Raw genomic sequence first — 6806 nt, forward strand, 5'->3', positions numbered from 1 at the left:
TTTTAAATGTGTTATGTTAAACTACTGTCTCAAAGTTAATTTTGTATTTTATTGTTAGGTCTCTGGAGAGCACATAAATACAAAGTTGCAAATTCAGAGATATATTAATAAATTTCTATATATTTATAATTATTTCCTTTGAAAAAAACAACAACCTATTGTGGCACCTGTGTGGCTCAGTTGGTTAAGTGTCCAACTTTGGCTCAGGTCATGATCTCACGGTTCATGAGTTCAAGCCCTGCATCAGGCTCTGTGCTGACAGCTCAGAGTCTGGAACCTGCTTCAGATTCTCTCTCCCTCTCTTGTTCTGCCCTTTCCTCACTCATACTCTGTCTCCCTCTCTCAAAAATAAACATTAAAAAAATGTGTTGAATAGAAAAACCAACAACCTCTTTAAAAGTGCCAAATTTCTTTCCTGAAAATCATTGCAGCTATATAATCATTTAACATTAAAACACAAGGAATATTTAGTGAACACACACCAAAACCTTAAATTCTGTAACCTATTTCTTATTCTTCAGTAGGCAAAAATTACCTGCTGCAGAAAAAATGTATCCGATTTTCAAGATATAATTTCACCAGTGGAATTGAAATATCATGTTATGATGAATAATTAAAATAAATATACAAATAAATGTACAATTGAAGACCAATGGGCATAGTCAAAGAGTTGTATTACATAAATATCCATTTTAATTAAAATAGTCTTTGAAAACTGAAGAGCGAAAGATTGTAATAAAAATAAAATAATAACAAGAAATGCAAATATAATGTTTCAAAATTCCAAATAATTCTATGAATGTCATACACTATTTACTAGCAATCCATGAAATTATTTTTGCTTTGGAAGTATCTACATATTTGTTTGTTTTTCTAATGATGAAAATTTATAGTTCACTAAAGAAGATACATACATAAGCAATAGGGTAACACAAAATTTCTAGGAATCATTACACATTAGATAAATGTAAAATGAAAGTTTCTTGAGTTACCCCATACTAGAATATGTAAAATGAAAAAAGTTGACATTACCCATAATTGTCATTTGGAACAAATAGTATTCTTGTGATTTGTTGGTGGAAATGCAAAATTGAACAACCATTTTGTAAAACTATTTACTAAAAATTTGTCTGGCATTTACCAAATAAAATAAAAACACTTATCACAAAAGAAAGTTTAATAGCAGTTTTAGTCATAAAATTTCCAGACTGAAGATAGCTCACATGTTCATAAAAAAACAGTGAATAACAAACAGTAATGCATTCAGAGATGGGAATATTATTTATAAACAAAAAGAGAAAACCCTTTGTAAATGTAAAATTCTGGCAAAATCTTTAAAAATATATTAAGTTGAGAAAAAGACAGGAAATTAAAAACAAAACACCAACTTTGTATTTTAAGTAGCAGAAAATTTTAGAAGAAGTCAAACTAGGATAGAGATACAAATGGCCCCAGTGTTTTTATCTTGTTTGAGTGGTTTTACTTCTGGTCTGGTGAGAATTGTCTCTTGTTAGTAGGCTCATTGTTACAAGCCCAAGTTACTGAATCTGGTTGAAATGTATTCTTTAGATGTGAGCATTCTCGTGTTTATAAGTTATATCTCAATTAAAAATAACAATATTCAAAATTATTTGCCTTTGTAATTCAAAAATTTATTGGGGGGGGGGGGGTGCCTAGGTGGTTCAGTCCGTTAGCGTCCCACTTTGGCCCAGGTCATGATCTCACGGCTTGTGAGTTCCACGCGGGTCAGGGCTCTGTGCTGACAGCTCAGAGCCTGTAGCCTGCTTCAGATACTCTCTCCTGATCTCTCTTCTATTCTGTTCACACACACTCTCTCTCTCTCTCTCAAAAATAAATAAACATTAAAAAAAAAATAAAAAAAAATTATTGTGGGGTGTGGTGTAAAAACATTCTAATGATTTGTGAATAACATATTTTTAGCATTCCCCAATTTGATTTGTGGATGACAATTTTATAAAAGATCCAAAGTAGGGATGTCTCTCTGCATTTCAAACTAAAATAGTAACAGGTAGAGATATAATGTATACATAACTTCTCTGCAGGAAATCCCTAAGAGTCTGTATAGTCGATTTCACTCACAATTGGAATGTAAGAAACAAAATTAATGAACAAAGAGAAAGAGAGACAAACAAAAAGAAACAGGCTCTTAAAAATAGAGAACAAAGTGGTTGTTACCAGTGGGAGGTGGGTGGGAGAATGGGTGACATAGCTGAGGAGATTAAAAGTACATTAACCTTGATGAGCACTGGGTAATGTATAGAATTGTTGAATCACTATGTTGTACACCTGAAAATAATGTAACACTGTATGTTATACTGGAATTAAAAAATAAATTTAAAAAGCTTTTGATAAGTTATATATGTATAACTCTCATATAAAAGACCTAGCTTTTATATAGTTAAACACATTAATTGATCTCAGCTTCTAATAATATTGGCGATGATATATGGCAAAGGTACAAATGTAAATTACAAATTATGTGAATAATGTCCTCCTGTTCACTTATATGGGTGTTAAGTGATGCAAAGACGCACTTATTATATAATTGCAATTTATCAAGAATGTTTATTCATTATGCCAATTAATTAATAATAAAAGTGGGGGATACTTATTTAGAAAATGTTGAAAATGAAAAAAATTGGAAAAAAGTTATAAATAATTTTATGTCCAAGTTAAAATATTTGTAAATGGCAGATGAAAGATGTAAAACAGGTTTATAATTTTCAAACATGCACCTATCAAGAAATATGTAGATCAAATAGAGTATTGTAAATGGTGAAAACTCTGTCATCTATTTCTTCATTTGCAGTGTCACACTTTTTGAAATTATGAAAAATGAGAACACCCCGTCATATTTTATTCTCCTAGGACTCTTTAACCACACCTAGTTCTCTTTGTGATGGATCTGTCTTCACCTCCCCAGTGGGCAAGATCCTCATGATTCTCCTGATTCATCAAGATGCCTGGAGGGGCGCCTGGGTGGCTTGGTCGGTTAAGCGTCCGACTTCGGCTCAGGTCATGATCTCGCGGCCCGTGAGTTCAAGCCCCGCGTCGGGCTCTGTGCTGACCGCTCAGAGCCTGGAGCCTGTTTCAGATTCTGTGTCTCCCTCTCTCTCTGCCCCTCCCCTGTTCATGCTCTGTCTCTGTCTCAAAAATAAATAAACGTTAAAAAAAATTATTAAAAAAAAAAAAAAAAAAAAAAGAGAAAAGATGCCTGGATACACAGCCCATGTACTTCTTACTGAGCCAACTCTCCCTCATGAACATAGAGTTCGTCTCCACCATTGTGTCCAAAATTGCAGCTGACAACTTGACTGACAAGAAGTCCATCTCATATGCTGGTCTTGGGTTGCTGATCTTCTTCTTCCACACTTTGGGGGGGGGGGGGGTTCCTCTTAGCGGCCATGTCCTATGACCACTATATGGCTGTTTGCCACCCACTGAAATTCCCTGTCCTCATGAGCTGGCAATTATGCCTGAGAATGACTGTGGTGTCTTGGTTCCTGGGTCAGCTGATAGCAGGCTTCTGCTGCCCTGAGCTTTCCATTTTCATTAAGAAATAGTTTTTAACGTTTATTTATTTTTGAGAGACAGAGTATGAGCAGGGGAGGTGGAGAGACAGAGGAAGACACAAAATCTAAAGCAGACTCTAGGCTCTGATCTGTCAGCACAGAGCCTGATGTTGGGCTCAAACCCACCAACCATGAGATCATGACCCGAGCTGAAGTCAGATGCTTAACTGACTGAGTCTTCTAGACACCCCAAGTTTTCCATTTTGTGATACACATGAGATCAATCATTTCTTCTGTGAAACCCCCTGGGCTTCTGCTGATATGTTTTTCTTTGAATATGTGATGTATGTCTGTTATATGTTAATAATTATCCTGGTCCCATTTTCTTTCATTCTGATTTCCTATAGTCTTATCCTTGCTGCAGTTCTCCAGATGTGTTCTAGAGAAGCTGGCAAAAAGGCTTTTGACACATGCTACTCTCATCTCTGTGATGGGACTGTTTTATGGAGCTGCTATTTTTATCTACATGCAACTCAAATCCTACAGGTTAGCTAACCATTATAAAGTAGTGTCAGTGTTCTATACTGTCTTCACCCCTGTGCTAAACCACCTTATCTACAGTCTGAGGAACAGTGTAGTCAAGGGAGCCCAGAGAAAGTGTATGTGTGAATGTTTTGCCTTCAGTCATGACTAAGATTACATTGATTTGTGTATTTGTCTTTCTCTGACTGGCTTATTTCACTTAGCATTATACCCTTTAGATCCCTCCATGTTTTTGTAAATGGCACGATTTTATTTTTCTTTATGGCTAAGTGATATTCTGTTGTATATATGTAGGTATGTGTGTGTGTGTTTGTGTGTGTATGTGTGTGTCTATCCACATCTTCTTTATCCACATTTTTATCAATTCATCTATCAATGAACACTTAGGGTGCTTCCAAATCTTGGCTATTGTAAATAATACTGCAATAAATATCAGGGTCCATATATATTTTTGAATCAGAGTTTTCATTTTCTTTGGTTAAATACCCATCAATGAGATTATTGGATCATATGGTTAATTCCACTTTTAATTGTTTTATGCTATAAATGATTGTATTAAGAAAAAGTTTGAATAAACAACATTTCTTCCCCAAGATACTGGGAAGATTAATCAATCTCCCCTTTACAAACTAAAATAGTAACACCTAAATCATTTTTTTGACTGTACTGACAAATTAGTACAAGAGCTTTAATCTGATTAAGGTGGTATTCATTTTATTTCCTCAGATTGTAGCATAGATAACAGAATGGATTTTATATGTAAAATGTATAGAAGGTGTAATTTAACTGCAGGTTTTCTGGAGTTCAAAATTCATAAACAAATTACTAAATAGTAAGATATTAGTATGGTCTACTCATGTAAAAAAGATGACTCCCAACAAGCTTGATTTGCATCCCCTTTGAGCAACATCATCCTAAAACCCCTCTTCTTGTCTGACAATATCAAACTTGCTCAGTTTGCATCATTGTCTACTGTGCCTTATTAAGGGGCTTGGCCTATTGGCATCTTTTGCTAAAATTACTGTCTTATTAATAGGCTAGTGTAGCAGGGTGCCTGGCTGGTTCAGTCAGTTAAGCATCTGATTTCTGCTCAGGTCATGATATTATGGTTTGTGGGTTCGAGCTCCGTGTCAGGCTCTGTGCGTACAGCTCAGAGACTAGAGCCTGCTTCAGATTCTGTGTCTCCCTTTCTCTCTGCCCCTCCCCTGCTTGTGCTCTGTCTCTCTCTCTTTCAAAAAAAATAAATAAACGTTTAAAAAGTTAAAAAAATATGCTAGTAGTACAAAATATGACTGGATGCCAACAATGTTTAATTTTCAAGAATTTTAGAGGTTCCAGAAGTTAAATATACTTTCATCTGCCCTTTCAGAAAGTTTTGATTCATTAAAATAAGAGAGAATCATTTAAAATGAAAAATAAAATGTACACAAATGACTTTGAAAATAATAACGATTTATTTTTTCATTTTTTTATGTTTATTCATTTTTGAGAGACAGAGAGAGACAGAGCATGAGCGGGGAAGGGGCAGAGAGAGAGAGAGACACAGAATCCGAAGCAGGCTCCAGGCTCTGAGCTGTCAGCACACAGCCCGACGCAGGGCTTGAACTCACGAACTGTGAGATCATGACCTGAGCTGAAGTCAGGCGCTCAACTGACTGAGCAACCCAGGCGCCCCATGATTTAAAAATACATTAAAGAGTAGATTTATCACGTTCTGCCACTGCTTGTTTAAATTTTGTTGAGGAGAAAAGATTTAATAGGGTGTTAAAAAGAGACTGAGAAGATAGGAGAGTAGGAGGATGACCCAAACTCACCTCATCCCATGTGTACAACTAGTTATCACTCACATGTAAGTAAATAACCCAGAGAGCCATGTGAAGACTGGAAGAACAGACTCCACAACTATATGTATACAAGCCACACCAGACAGGTTAGGATGGGTGGAAGTAGTGGTTGGGAGCTGCCCACAGAAGGAAGGGAGTTGTCAGCTCAGAGTGGGAAAAGTGCCAGGGAGCTCACATGGGAATGATTCCTCATAATGTCTGATATTGAAAACCAGAGGGGCTAAATTCCATGCTTTGTATAACCACCAGGACTTGGAGTCTGGAGTTTTAAAATCAGCTGACTGAGCCCTGGGTAGGACAGGAGGGTAAGTAATAGCGGGGCTCCCACCCTTAGGGAGACCACAGCCCACAAGGAGGTGACATGAGGCCAGAGTTTGCTGGAAAGAAATGAAAAGGAGACCTGTTCGCACCGATTTTGTAGCGTGTTGGAGACTTCTCCAGGAACAAAGGAGCTGGGAGAATTTTCCTCTCCTGCCCCCCAGCAGAGAAACACAATCACCTTCTAGAAGTGGTCCTGCACAGACACTTGTTACCTAAGCTGCTGGCAGTCTGCCTCGCACATCAGTTCTCCTGAGGATATGCCCACTCCAAGCCTACTTGGCTTTGACTCTTGGCTTTCTGAAAATTTTGTCAATGTCATGCAGCCCCCACCCAGCCACAGCTTCCATGTGCCAAGCCCCTGATGGGCATCATGCTCCAGGAATCTGGCCTAGGACTAGTGCTTCAGTGCAAAATTTGCCATCACCCCCCACTACCCTCAGAACCAACCAGCCTGGGTCTCTCTAACATCAGAGAGAGCAAATGCAGCCCACAACAAGAGTCAGTGCACATACCTAGACTGAAAGGAAATGGTACTCAGACACAGTAGCAGGATGAACGCAACACA

General features: G+C 37.4%; 1 pseudogene; it reads left to right on the top strand.

Moving 5' to 3' along the window:
- The first annotated feature begins 2849 nt into the window (after positions 1 to 2849).
- LOC109257113 (olfactory receptor 2T8-like) lies at positions 2850 to 4227 on the top strand (annotated as a pseudogene).
- The last annotated feature ends 2579 nt before the right edge of the window (positions 4228 to 6806 follow it).

The sequence above is a fragment of the Panthera pardus genome, unplaced genomic scaffold, assembly GCF_024362965.1.
Source record: "Panthera pardus isolate Hobbes unplaced genomic scaffold, ASM2436296v1 HiC_scaffold_1, whole genome shotgun sequence".
Lineage (NCBI taxonomy): Eukaryota > Metazoa > Chordata > Mammalia > Carnivora > Felidae > Panthera > Panthera pardus.